The sequence below is a fragment of the Phyllostomus discolor genome, chromosome 3, assembly GCF_004126475.2.
Source record: "Phyllostomus discolor isolate MPI-MPIP mPhyDis1 chromosome 3, mPhyDis1.pri.v3, whole genome shotgun sequence".
Lineage (NCBI taxonomy): Eukaryota > Metazoa > Chordata > Mammalia > Chiroptera > Phyllostomidae > Phyllostomus > Phyllostomus discolor.
This window is the reverse complement of record NC_040905.2, coordinates 173,431,480-173,446,738: the sequence shown is the minus strand read 5'-3', so window position 1 is coordinate 173,446,738 and position 15,259 is coordinate 173,431,480. Positions and strand designations below refer to the sequence as shown.

At 33.9% G+C, this 15,259-nt stretch overlaps 1 protein-coding gene across 1 annotated transcript in view; it reads right to left on the bottom strand.

Moving 5' to 3' along the window:
* VPS13A (vacuolar protein sorting 13 homolog A) overlaps window positions 1-15,259 on the bottom strand; it is a 217,331-nt gene that overhangs the window by 26,003 nt on the left and 176,069 nt on the right. Inside the window, exons 64-68 of the mRNA XM_036021769.1 lie at window positions 14,124-14,200; window positions 13,870-14,033; window positions 13,538-13,583; window positions 13,305-13,428; window positions 4,308-4,432 (exon numbers count right to left, since the gene is read on the bottom strand). The gene's annotated coding sequence lies outside the window, so the exon portion shown is untranslated. The remainder of the gene's footprint in view (window positions 1-4,307; window positions 4,433-13,304; window positions 13,429-13,537; window positions 13,584-13,869; window positions 14,034-14,123; window positions 14,201-15,259) is intronic.

Sequence of the window (15,259 nt, the reverse complement as noted above, 5' to 3'; positions counted from 1 at the left end):
GAAGTCAAAGAAAACATTCTTCCAGCATACACAATACTTAACAGTAGGCTGTATTCTTTATAACTTCTAAGAGAACCAGCAGGCTTTGATTTTGGCCAAGGGTGACAAAGCAGTGGATGCATGACAAATTGTCTCTGATACAACTAGTGACTATTTTAATGTACACTGTTTTCATTCATTCACTTATTTCAAAAAGGTAAGAAAATTACTTTGATGAAAACAATAGCTAAAGTATTTGTTATTCACATATTTCTTAGTACACACGACCTTGATTTCTATTTAATTGAATGAAATCTAGGCAGGTAGTAACTTCAAGAGCTGGTAATTTTTAGCTTCCCTTTCTTTAAGTTCAATTTCAAACAGTCATTTTCTAAGAAAGAGAAAATAGTAATTCACACAAATAAAATCTTGATAAACTTAAGAACTTATATGCATGACCCATGGACATGAACCATGTGGGGGGAATTACTGAGGGAGTGGAGGGTGCTGGGTAGGTGGGGGTAAAGGGAGAAAGTCAGGACAATGTAATAGCATAATCAATGCAATATAGTTTAAAAAAGAATTAGAAGAAATTCAGAATTCATGGGCTGCATCAATTAAGTCAAAAGTTGAGCAATTAAGGAAATTATTTAATGCAATCTAATGTAAGTCCATTATTAACAGAGTGCATAACGTAAGTCAAATCAAAGGTTCCTTTGTTTATCCAAAAGCACTGCAGTCTAAAGGGATTAAACAACATAGTACTAATAGTCACTCACTTTTTAGAGGGTTTTTTTAAAATAGTACTCTGATATACTAAGGGGACAGGAATAGGTCAGTAAGTAGAAATTACAAAAAAGTAAAACTGTTCAGTACATAAAATTTAAAAATTTGCTCACAGAAACACAGGTAACACTTTTCTAATATTACCAAGAAAAACTATACTTACTATAAAAATTTTCTGTCCTGAATTAATTTGTATCATTTTATAATAGGGATATTGCATACGGATATGTAAGTAAGTAAATATAGTGACTATAAAACTAACTTTGTTCATTCTTTACTATATGAATGTGCAAAACTAAAATTAAAAGTAAACGAAAGAACACTTTTTTTTCATTCACAGACTATAAATTATCACTTCTGTGACCAATCATAATATTTCTTAATAGTCCAAACTATATGATTTTGGAATAGAACAACAATTTGTATTGCTTCAAATTATATGTTTATTATTATTAAAAGAAATTTGACAAAAATACTTCTAACATGCTAAAGAAGGATAAAATATTGGCTAGCTATTATTATTTTTTTCTTTTTTTTTTACACAATGGCATTACATGACAGCCCAAAACATGTACAAAGAACATTATAAAAATGAAGTTTTGCTAATAAACAGACAATTAAGATACGGTAAAGCCAGTTAACATCAACAAAAATGTTTAACATTAAATCTTAAGATAAACTGTATTACAAAACTACAAATATATACAAACAAATTCTATAATATATAGTATGCAATACCTTGGATATAAAATACATTTTTCTGTGCTTAATGCAATTATTTTCCTTTTTGAAATAGTGTAGGAAAACATTTGAAAAGGAAAAGTATTTGATTCACTAAAAATGGGCATATAAGGTTATGGTAGCAGTCATATAAACCATGTTAATGAAATTTTAAATAAAAATGACAAACATATGAATTTTAACATTTGAGTTGTGACTAATCATCATCATCATCATCATCATCATCATCTCTACTGCTACTGTGAGTCATAATCCATTTCCCTGTAGACCTGAATTTTCTGTAAGCATGTCAAAGGGAAAAAGAAGCACAATGTTAGTTAAGAATGACAAATTCCTTGGAAAACATGTAAACTTATAAAATGTTCAAGGAATCAGAATAATTTTGAAGCAGACTTTTCAGCTCTGAGTAGGACAGTAGTTATGGATATAATATTCCATAACTTAATAGACTAACATTAAACTCTACTGGCTGCTACATTTAATGTATAAAATAGTCTGGTGATACCAATAAAGTATTCTGGGGATATATTAGAATTATTCTACTTCTCTAGTAGGAAACTTTGATTTACCACTAGGAAGTACTATAATAATCTGCTATTTCCTAGATAGAAAGCTACACAATGAAAGTATATTTTATATTTAATTATTATATAGGGGCATATATAATTTAGTAAACACAGAGCACTATTTTTAGAAAATTAGAAAATAAAAGGAGAAACATTTTTAAGTATTAAACATTTTCTAAGGGTATCATGGTTAAATCTAAACTGATGAGATTTTAAATCCTGTTTCTATGTCATCTCTTTACCACAGTATTCATGTATTTTAAAGCTTTTATTAACAGTACAATAGAGTTTTGATTCAAAGAAGCACTGTTACCACCAAAGCAACAACCCATTCTTATACATATAAGAGAATAATGTTAACCACGAACATGCTAAGGCATCTGGTAAATTCCTGTAGGTATTCCAGCTAATGCTGTGTTTAATTTTCTTGCTGAAAAACAAGTGATGGCCAAGAAGGGTTATCAGTTTTCAGTCACTTAAATAGCTCTTTTACTAATAAATGCTAAGACTGGCCTAGTAAAAATAATATACACATTTTTTTTAAATACAATCAAGTGTTGTGACTTTTAAATCCCGAAGTTTTAAAGCTTCAAAAAACAATAATGAAGATTGTAGAATAGTTACTTGTCAGTAAAATCAAGTTATCAACACATGAGAAACATATTATCTCATGTTTTTTTTATGTATTGTAATACATAATCTGTTTTCTAATAATGATGATATATTTCTAAATTCTTATTTATTCATCCTTAATTCCTATTAAGTTTATTAAAACAGTTTCTTAAATAGTTTTAGTTGTTTAAAAGATGTGATAACTATTCAGTCTAGTAAAATGTTAGTAACTATTGTGTTCTGAAAAGGGAAGGCAAGAGTACTGAGCAGAAAAAGTATGTTTCAAGTGTAGGAAGCACAGGGTTCGTTCTGCAACATTTGCCTTCCACAGAAAGACGCACTGCCACTGCAAGGACTGCACAAATGCACCGAGAGAGCACAGCCTCCCCACTAGACTGCCAGTTCCATCTCAACATGGGATCATGTTGATGACTTAAAAAATATTTTAAACACAATGTAAAAATCACTTTACTAAACATCACACATTAATTCAAAGGTTTATGTTTTACTACATTAGATGAAAGTACACTTGATGCAAAATTATATACTCTGCATGCAGTGAGCAAAATATTAGAGTTTTATTGATCTTTATCACTTCAAATATGATAATATTTAAAATCTCAAGGCTATAAAGGGTCATATTCCCACAGTATATTATTACCCTGAATATTTTCAAGTCTATACAACATAATAATTCCTTGTTTTCAAAAATAATTTTAGTATTCTACATCTAAACCACACAAACTACTTTAAAATGGTATAACCTATTATGATGTATATTACCTATACCAGAATTCAGATTTTTAAAAAGTCCAATTCACTAGTAGGAAAGTAATATGAACAGATATAATATTGTACCACCAAACTGTCTATTGTTCCAAAAGCTAATTTTCCTCACTAAAAGATGTTGGCTTTCTTGTGAACTACTTATCAAATTCCACAAACTTTTAAATAGACTATATAAGCATAAAGCAGAAAGGGTTTTGGCCACTTGAGCATCTTCAAAAGAAAACACATGAACCCAAGAATTCGAATCATAATGGTCCTGATTTTTCTCCTTATCCATGTCTAATTGGACATGAGAATTATATTAGGCATAAAAGCTCCTACTGGCTTGATAAAGAGAATGAAGCACCCTAAAACAAAATGGTCTAATTGGCTACAAAATACCACCAACTATGAGGGAATATAGGCACAATGGCTTTCAACAAATCTACCAAATCCAGCAGAGAACTAAGAATAACCTATGAAAAGATCAGATTCACTAAAAATCCTATACAGAAGTTACCAAAACAAAAGTTTTTCTTTGTATTTAAAACACTGAAACAGCTGTAGGTAGTTTGTAAATTTTAAGACTAAAATCTACTGTTGGCTTCACTTGCAAAGTCATGCATTAACTCTTTTCATATCAAATTTTTTGATGCCTGTAAACCAGAAAAAAAAATCTCATAGTAAATAAATGGTACATGAAAACCTATTAAATATAAAGTAACTTAGAAATGGAATTAAAGCCAAATCATAAAAAAGTTTTAAAAAATCTACTATCTATTAAAGACACAATTATAGGACTTTTAAATACAGCTAACTTGGACTAAATTATTTAACCTAACTTACACCACCCACCGGTAACATGTTGATTTCCAGTGGACCATCCCGCAACCGGTAAGGTCGAAATAACGTCCTATCTCATTAAAGAACCTAGGGGGGTCGCAGACTCGGCACTTATCATCAGAAAAGTCTCTGTTGGCCTAGAGGGAAAAAAAACGTACCTGGATTTATAAACAAAATATGCAGCACAGTTAATAAGTACTCTTTAAAAAATGCAAGCTACTAAAGAAGAATTTTCTTGTGGGATAACAATAGACTAAAGTCATACCAACTTCTCTTTAAAATTTGGTCTTTATGACACAAATAATGTAAGTTCTTTAGAAAAATGTAGAAGTGTAAAGAAGTTTGGTTTATAGTGCCCTTGGACTTTGTAGATCAGAAATCAGGAAATGATGACTATTACTTTTTGTCTTGATTAAAAACTTTAAATTCTTTTTCTTTTCCTCTGATGCTATCTAGTTCTTCCAGTACAATTGCTAAATATGAGAGGTTTTCAGGCATCCCTTTCTCATTCCTAATATAAAAGAGAAAGCCTTTAAGAGAGTTCTCATGAAGTACAGAACGTCAGCAACATTTCTTAAAGATTATTTATTTTATTTATTTATTTATTTATTTATTTATTTATTTTTAAAGAGAGGGGGAGAGAAGGAAAAAGAGAGAAGACCAATGTGCAGTGCCTCTCATGCACCCTTATGGGAGGTCTGGCCTGCAACCCAGGCATGTGCCCTGACATGGCTATCGAACCGGTGACCCTTTGGTTGCAGGCTTGGTGCTCAATCTACTGGGCACACCAGTTAGGGCTGTTTTATTTTTTAAACACACCTTTTGTAAGGCCAAGGGAGTTCATTTCTACTCTTAAGTTTGCTTAGAGTCATTTCTTGGTTATTGTTACTGTTTCTGAAAATCTTGAATGGGCAATAGATAAGATTTTTTTTCTTTTTTTCTTTTTTTAAAATACAGTTTTTTTTTTTTAAGATTTTGTTTATTTATTATTTTTTTAGAGAGGGAAAGGGAGGGAAAAAGAGAGAGAGAGAAACATCAATGTGTGGTTGCCTCTCACATGGCCCCCACTGGGGATGTGGCCTGCAACCCAGGCATGTGCCCTGACTGGGAATCGAACCTGCAATGCTTTGGTTCGCAGCCCGTGCCCAATCCACTGAGCTATGCCAGCCAGGGCTAAATAAGATTTTTTTCCTGATCATTGCTGGGACCATATGGTTTATTTTCTTCAGTCTAAATGCTATAAATCTCATTATATGGTTTTCTTATGTTGTTCAAATATCCTCAGAGCCCTCACAGTTCTACTTGGGCTTCATATATATTGTTTGAAACACATATATCCATCACTGAGTTTGGTACTTTTAATATTTTACTTAACATTTTCAATTTATGAAACCTACATGAGAATGGTCCCATTTGTTCTTTAATTCAACAAATATTCATGCATTCAATAAATATTAATTTATTACATAAATATACCTTACCACATATGTGTCCACATATATAGACATATATGCATGGATCATATTAATATTTCTAATTAAAAGCAGAGATTGGCAAAATCGATAAAAAATAGAATCCAATCATATAGAGGGCCTGGCAGAAGTAATGCCTGCTTGAGTGTGGTTGGTAGGGTAATAACATGGCTATAATAACTTATAGTTTTTAATTTGAACATTTCACCTAAATGTCATATGATGTACTTGAGTGTGATATTGTTATGCTATGGAATTACATACTTATGATTTTGTAATAAAAGAGCCTGTAATAAAAAGGGGGCATTATTTGTGCCAGACTCTGCATATGCTGTTCATAAACTGGCTCACTTTGAAGTCAAAGACACAATTAAGTTGATGTAAACAATAGAAAAAAGATATGTCATGTAAACACTAACTAAAGAAGAGCTGGAATAGTTATAGTAAGATAAAAAAAATTAAAGAAAAAAATTCTTACTAAACACAAAGAAGGACAATTTTATCATGAGAAAAGGGTTAATACATCACAAAGATAGAAAAACTGTAAACATGCAAGTACTTAACAATAGAGCCTGTGAATACACAAAGCAAAAACTGACAGAATTGAAGAGAGAAAAAGGGCTAGGATCAAAGGTGGGAGGTGGGGATGGCTAGGGTAGGGGGGAGTAAAGGGGGGAAAATGGAGACAACTGTACTTGAACAACCATAAAAAAAATGGTATCATATTAACTTATATCAACCACAAACAGGCCAATAAAAGTAAAAGTCTCTACAAAAAAAAGAGAGAAAAAGACAATTCAATAATAAAACTTATTTTAATATCCAACTCTATAATGGATACCAAACAGACAGAGGATCAGCAAGGAAGAAGACTTGAACAACATTATAGCTTACTAGCCCTAAAAGACATCCCTAGAACACTCAATCCAATAATAGCAAACAACATATTCTTCTTCTTTGTTTTGTTACCATCAACATCGTTATAGAAGTCCTCCACTTCCCCCACTCTGTCCACCTCCACCCAACACTTACACTTCTATTCGACAATGCACTCAAAGTTTTAGCAAAGGCAAGAAAAAGAAACAAAAGGCATGCAGATCAGAAAGAGAGAAGTAAAACTACCTGTATAAACCCTAATGAATCCACAAAACAACTATTAGATAATATACAAGTTTGGTAAGGTTGCATAATACAAAGTCAATAAAAAAAACTAGTTGTATTTTTATATATTAGCAATACACAATCCAAAAATGAAATTAAAACATTTATAACAGCACCCAAAATAATAAAATACTTGGAATAAAATTAAGAAAAGAATACATATACTGAGAACTACAAAACATCATTTAAATAAATTAAAGACCTAAATAAATGGAAAGACATCTATTTTCATTAGACTGAGAGATTTAATATTGTTAACATGGCAATAATTTCCAAGTTGATCCACAGATTCAATACAATCCCTATCAAAGTCCCTGCTGTCTTTTTTGCAGAAATTGACAAACTCATCCTAAATAATTCATATGGAAATTCAAGTGTCTCAGAGAATACCTAAACAATCTTGAAAAAGAAGAAAAAAGAGGACTCACAATTCCTGATTTCAAAACTTACTGCCAAAGCTCAGTAATCAAAACTGTGTTTATCGGCATAAGGATGGACATACAGAACAATAGAACAGAAGTGAGAGTCCAGAATAAACTCAACTGATGGGGAAAATGGGTACTGAGATCTTTCAATGGGGGAAAATAGTCTTTTCCACAAATGGGGCTGGGACTAGATATGAACATGCAAAAGAAATAAATTTGGACCCAACCTCTCTTCGTATACAAAAAATTAATCAAAATGGATCAAAGAACCTGAATTTAGAAGAAAAAACTATAACTCAGCGAGAAGAAAATATAGGTATAAATCTTCATGGCCTTGAGTAGATAATCTTTCTTATAGTGACACCAAAAGCTCAAGCAACCAAACATTAAAGATAAATTAGACTTTACATAAAACACTATCAAGAAAGCTAAGGCAAAACACAGAGTAAGAGGAAATGCAATCTAGTTCCAGAATATAAATGAACTCTTACAAATTCAACAACCACTCAATTAAAATATAAAAGAAATCTGAGCAGACATTTCTTTCAGAGAAGACATATATACCTATACATAAACATACACATATACAAGTACATGTACATATACATATAACGGTCAGTAAGCACACAAAAATGCTCAACATCATTAGTCACTTGGAAATGCAAATCAAACCACAATGAGCTATTACTATCACACACAATAGGTTACTTACATTTTAAAAAGAAAAAAAGGAAAATATCTAGTGTTAGAATGTGAAGAATCAGAACATTTCTTGCTGGCAGGGATGTAAAATAGTGCAGCTGCTATGGAAAACACTTTGGCAGTTCTTTAAAAAAGTTAAACACAGAGTTAACAGACCAACCCAGCAATTCTACTTCTAATACTATAAACCCAAGAGAACTGAAAACATGTCCACATAAAAACTTAAACATGAGTGTGTTCTTAACAGCACTATTCATAAAAATCAAAAACTCCAAATAACCTAAATACTCATCAACCACTGAACTGGTGACCAAAGGTCACACAATGGAGTATTATCTGCCATGAAAATGTTCTCATTAATACTGCAATATAGATGACGTTGAAAACATTCTAATGCTAGATGAAAGAATCCAGCCACAAGAGGCCACACATTGTATGATTCCTTTTACATGAAACGTCTGGAATGTGCAAATCAAATAGAGACAAGAATAAATGGTAGTTGTTACTGGGCTGAGCAGAGGGGGTAATAGTGAGTGACTGCTGACAAGCACAAGGCTTCTTTCTCTGGTAATGAAAATGTTCTGGAATTATATAGTGGTGATGGTTACACAACCTTGTATATATACTGAAACTACCTGAAGTGTACATTTAATATGGTGTGTTGTACAATATGTAAATTATATCTCGATTTTAGATATACTATATATGGAGGGCATTTAAAGCAACATTATATAGTATGGGGTTATATGAGAGGGAGGTAGATGTATTATAAATCATAAAAGGGCAACACAGGGTTTTGTTGTTGCTGGAATTGTTTAGTATCTTGAGTGTGGTGGTAGGGTACACAAAAATATACCTGATAAAACTGTATGGAATTAGTGCACATATAAGCAAATATGTACAAGGAAAACGGAGATCTGAATAAAAGCAGTGGGTATGTCAATGTCAATATCCTGCTTGTGATACTGTGTTATGTTTTACAAAAATGTTACCATTGGGGAAACTGGCAAAGTACAGTGGTCTGAATGGTGGTTCACAAGATACAGGCTTGAAGCCCTGGGATCTTTGAATGTTATTTATATTATCTCTGAATGTCAAGTCCATGCAGATGTGATAATTGAAGGGTTTTTGATGAAGTGATAATCTTGGATTATCTGGGAGCTCTCTGAATGTCATCACAAGTGTCCTCATAAGAGAGGCAGAAGGAGATAAGACACAGAGGAGAAGGTGATATGAAGATGAAGGCAGAGACTGAAATGATGCGACCACAAGCCAAGAAATGATTGCAGCTACCAGCAGAAGGTGCGAAGAAGGCAAGGTGCAAATCCTTCCCTCCAGAGGAGAAGCCGTCTGCTTACGCCTTGCATCTCTGACTTCTGGACTCCCAAAGCAGTGAGAGAAAAAATAAATTCTGATGTTTAAGCCATCAAGTTGGCAATAATTTGTTACAGCAGCCACTGGAAACATAATAATAGTGTATGAAGAATCTCTCTGCATTATTTTCTACAACTGCCATGTGACTCTAGTATTATCTTAATTTTAAAAAGACTACCACATGGCAAGCAATAGTCTAAGTGCTGTGGAAGCACAAGAGCCACTGCATTCATAGGGCTTACACACTAGCAAAAGAGACAAATAAACAAGGGAAAATACATACTATTTTAAACAGTGATAAGAAGCTAAAGAGAAAAAAAATAAAAGCGGGAAGAAAGAGGGGAAAGTCCTTGGACCTTTGTTTTGTTTTGTGTCTTTCCATTCTCATTCCCTAGATGATCTTGTCCAATCTTATGGCTTTAACCACCTTATCATAGGCTCAAGAAACTCAAAATTTTAACTCTAGCTAGGACCATTACTCTTGAACTTCAAACTCCTGTCGTCATTAACTATTTGACGTCACCATTTGGATCTCTGTTAGTTAACTTTATTACACTCTAAACAAAAACATCCAATTCCCTAAAAGGAATAACAGCCTCATCCTTCCAATGGTTTCAGGTAAAAACTTCAGAATTATCCCTGATGATTCTGTCTTTCATATTCCACATCCAATTTATAAATCAATCCTGTTACCTTCAAAACACATGCGAACATGACCCCTTGTTACAACTTCTACCTTGTAATAGTCCAGTCATTATCATTTCTCATCTGGATTATTGCAAAAGCCTCTTCATTTTCCTCCTGTTTCAACCCCAGGTCTGCCTGTTGGTTTATTTTAGTATAGCAGCCCAGTTCACGTCATTCTGGGACAGGAGAGTAAGAGGCTAGGAAAAGTCACGGATAAGTGGAATAGTGGAAACTAAGGACAAGAAAATTAAAACAAGGCCAAACAATGTGAAACAACTTGTAGCCAGCTAATGAACTGCAAGACCTATTATTCCTCACCAAGGACACATGAAAGCAAATGGTTATACCTCTCCTCCCTAACCAGAGATACATAGCTTAAATCACCCAGTCAAGAAAATAAAGAACAGAGACTCAACTAATGCCACTTGGGCCAGCTAAAACCAAGAACAGGTGAAGTCAATGGAACAAATAACAAAAAACCTGCTTCGAGCCAGACAGACCTAAGATAAAAGAGAAAGAGTAAGCAGACCAAAGAATAATCCCAAACTCCCTATACACTCATTTTAATGCATCGGCATATTAAAAATGCACCTGAAAAGCTGATGAATGGTCTACTGAAACCCTCCCCTAAGATTCTTGCCCACAGAAAAAAATTAAAAATCCTTACGACAAAGACCCAGTGTAGCAGCTGGCTCTACAGCATTTCCACGCCTTCTCAGGCATGAACTTTTTACTTTCTCCTTAACACTATGGGTCCCCATGAGACTTGCAACCAGGGCAGTGGGCAGCAGCAACCTCATCCCAGGCTTATCCACTGATCCTGTCTCTAAAGTCCCCTTTTTTCTGACTTTCCAGTGGACTAACAGCAAACCTGCCTTGGCTCACGTTCTTTCCTACCACGTTCTAGAGAGCTGAAGCAGAGCACTGCCTAGGCTCTCTCCTGTTGCCTCTTCTACCCTAGCCCCTTCCTGTTTCACTGTCCCCCAACTTATAAACACTCTCAAAATCACCTGGACTCGTGAAATCTTTCCTACATGAAGTCAAGAACCTACAGGCTCGTCTGAGGCAGACCCACTCTGGGCTGGTCCCTGTCCACTAACAGTTTTTCTCTTATCTAAAATCTTTCAGTTTTTTGTCTTATTTTTTTAAAAAAGCCAAAGTCCTTTCAGCGGCTTACCAAGTCCTGTTATAATCTAATTCCTTGCTCATTTTCTGTAGCACCTTTCCAACCTTTTCCTTTGCTCATTCTATTCCATCTAGCTGTTCCTTCCACAGGCCAAGCATACTCCTGCATCAGGATTTTTTACCTGCTGTTCCTACTGCCTTCAATGTTCTTCCCACATGGTTCACTACCTTACTTCTCTCCATGTTTTCTCCTCAAATTTAATCTTACCAATGAAACTCCCCTGAACACCTTATATATAAAAATATAAAATAGCCACCTTTTCCCTCCATCACTTTGGATCTCTTATTCTCTTACTTTGCTTTTATTTTTCTTAATAGAATTTTTCACCATTTAGAGTGTATCATATATTTATTAGTTCACTTATTCTTGTCTATACTTTCCCACTAGAACACAAGCTGTATAAGGACAGAAACTTAACCAACTGTATTCATTTCTGGTTCCCTGGGTGATTAAAACAGTACCTAGACATACAAGATGCTCTCTAAAATGTGTTAAGTCAATAAATATTTTTATTTATATATAGGTTTCAGATCAAGCTTGTCAGCTATTCAAATAATTTTACTTTAATTTTGTTTTCCTGATATATCAATTATTGAGGGAAATGTCAAATTCTTCCACCATTGTAAAAGATTTGGAAAGTTCTTGTAATTTGGTCAGTTTTTGCTTTATAAAGATTGAGTCCATTGTGAGTTGAGTACAAGTTCAAAATTATTAATATCTTCTTGGTTAACTATTCTTTTTATCATTAGCTAATTATCTTATATACCTAAAATATGGCCTTTTTTTGGTCTTAATGTCTATTTCGTCTAATATTATATAGTAACCATCTTCAGAAATGGTATTACAATGCTTAATGGCAATCATTCCCTTTTTCAATCGTATCTCTTATTTTCAACATTTTGGTTCTAATGTTTTATCCAGTTCAATTTGTTCTAACCCACTAGTATATATTCATACATTTGATTCCTGTAACCCACTCTTCCTTTCTTCTTTCAATGTCCTTCTCACAAATATATTCTGTGTTAGTTTTTAGTCTTATTTTTCAGAAAATGTTTTAGTTTGCTGAAAGAGAATGTAGCTGGGGATAGATTGTATGGTTTTTGATAAATGTAAGATTATTCTAGTAGTCTGGGTAGACATTGCCATAGATCTCTACATATTTTGAATTCCTCATGTTCACTGACTTTGATCTTCTCCGAGGACTATGGCTCACATATTATATTTGTGAAACTAAAGTTACGGGTAGAATAGACTGTGAACCCTTTTTCCCCAATCTTCTAAATTAGAAAACTAGAAACACCCACAATTATGGTAAAGCAGGATGAAATTGTGACTTAAGAGGAGTAACTCATACAATGACAATACTTATCTTTTTAGAGCAGGAATCGAAAGAAAATACAAACAAACAGATTAGGAAGATAACCACCTACCTAATTATTCTCAATTAGTTCTCATTAGGATGAATTTAATCAACTGCAGTCCATGTTGCAAAACTTCTAGAATACAGAGGTAACAACAATCCGAATACTATTTTCAGCCTTAAGCTAAATTTAATTTGGAGGAACAGAGGACATATTTTAAGATTTGCACAAATGAAGAGAAATAGGGGAAGTGGATTTAATAATCTTGAACAAAATATTACAGAGGAAGAGTGAACACGAATGGGTCTGAACTCAGAATAGAAAATGCCATTCTTTGTTCTCTCCAAAAAAGAAACAATATTATACTTGCTAATTTTATAACTGACATGTAGCATTACATTATTGTAAATGTATTCTGATCAAGATAACGACAAAGCTTGCTTGCTAAACCTTTCAGGCTGTTGGAAATGAATGATGAACATATGGCAATAACTTAAAAAATATCAAAAGGAATCAGCAAGATCATATGCAACTTGCCATACTATAGGTTTCATAACTAGGTATCTTGAGCCAAATGGCAGGTTTATTTCATTCTCATGGTTTAAGCATTTTACTCATACTCCACATGAAAGAAAATTTACCTTTTTATCCCTTGAAATGTACTGCTAGCCATGTCTATGATGCCTCCAGTTGGCCTTGCCACAGCGCCAACTAACCCTTTCCCAACACCTTTAAGGAAACCAGCTGCTCCTCCTTTTTGAGCTCCTAAGAAGAAAAAGACAAACTTTTACACAATTAGATCAAGAATAAGAATTGAATCAATTTGTGAAAGATTTGGTAATAATATATCACCCAAAGGAGTTATTATACTTGCCTTTGATTGGTTTTGTAACAATTCCTTTTATGCCACTTACAAAACCCTAGAAGAAAGCACAATTGAACATTTGTAATACATTCACATGATGTCTTGACGAACCAAGTCTGACGTGCTCTCTAGATGCCATAGAATTAACATATTCCTAAGCATTTATTTAAACAGGATGCTTTTGGGAAGCTACTGAGATATTTTATATAGGCCACAACCCACTGTTCCTCCAATATCCACATATACTTGAATGACTGAAAGTACTTGTCTGTCTCCTTATTCACAGAATGTGGCTTTAAAAGCCATTCCTGTAATGTTCACACACTAGGGACACGTCTCACAGAAACTAAGCCTTTTCCTCCACGAGTGATGCCTTCTCTAAGACCAGCTGGTTGCTTATTCATGGCTTCTCTTCTCTTCTGTTGGTAGTCTTCATCCATGGTAATAGCCGCAACCCCTTTCGCCATGGCACTGGTGATTCTGGAGGCAGCACCGGCTAATCCACCTAGCAGAAATTATCATACGTATCTTTAGTAAAAGCAAGTATGTCATTAATTCCTAGCATAATCGTATTTGGGAAGCATTCTGTTCTTACCCACAGCTCCACCAACTAATGCCTTCAGTCCTAGTGCCATTCCCTCCACAAACTCTTCAGGACCCTGGATGGGCCCCCTAAGGGCCAAAAATTAATAACAACAAATGAGGTTATATTTACTTTTAAGGTAAGTGAACTAATGCACATGAGGAAAATAGTAGTGACAAAAAATAAGAAATCCCGAGAAAGTGACACCAGCAGAAAATTTCACATTAACAGAGTCTCAGATATTTCATGACAATGCAAGTAAAAGATTAACTGTTGGAAGCTAACCCAAACTCAGACAGGAGTATGACTATTCACAAATGTGCACAACAAATGTTTGCTCTGTATTGTAGGTATACACTAAGAAGGTGGGCACCCATTATTCTTGATAATTTTTTTTAAGATTCTATTTTTAGAGAGAGGGAAAGGGAAGAAGAAAGAGGGGGAGAAAAATCAATTGTGGTTGCTTCTCACGTGCCCCCTACTGGGGACCTGGCCTGCAACCCAGGCATGTGCCCTGACTGAGACATATAACTGGTGACCTTTTGGTTCACAGGCTGGTGCTCAATCCACTGATCCACACCAGCCAGGGCATATTCTTGATAATTTTTTATAAAATAAATAAAAACACTTTAATTGTTAATATATCTAATGTTTTAAATTAAAGCATACAAAATAAATGTTAGTTTTACTATATTTTTCATTATCATTTACTCTTATAAGTAAAAGTAGGAGAGTTTTGAATGTTCTGACAAAAACATTTTTTGTATTTATTTTTTAATTTTAATTGTTGTTCAAGTACAGTTTTCTGCCTTTTACTGACAGAAAATTTTAAGGGACATAGAAAAAACATAACGTCACCTTTGATTCAGATTGCTTTGCACAGTGTCGACCTGAAGGGCTATGTTTGCTGTCCCGCACCACAGTGCAGAGCAAGACTGCCTGTCTGTGATACTTTTCTTCTATTACAGGGTGAATTCTGTCCACCTTTAATACTCCGACAGGACACTTAAAATTCAGTGTACTTTTATAAAGTCTTAAGCTTAAATATTGAGGGAAATGATAAAAATTTCTCCCCAAATTTCTTAAAAGCTCTTATCATTGTTTGCTGCAAAATAATGTCCCTTTGTAGTATCTCCCAAAATCCATTT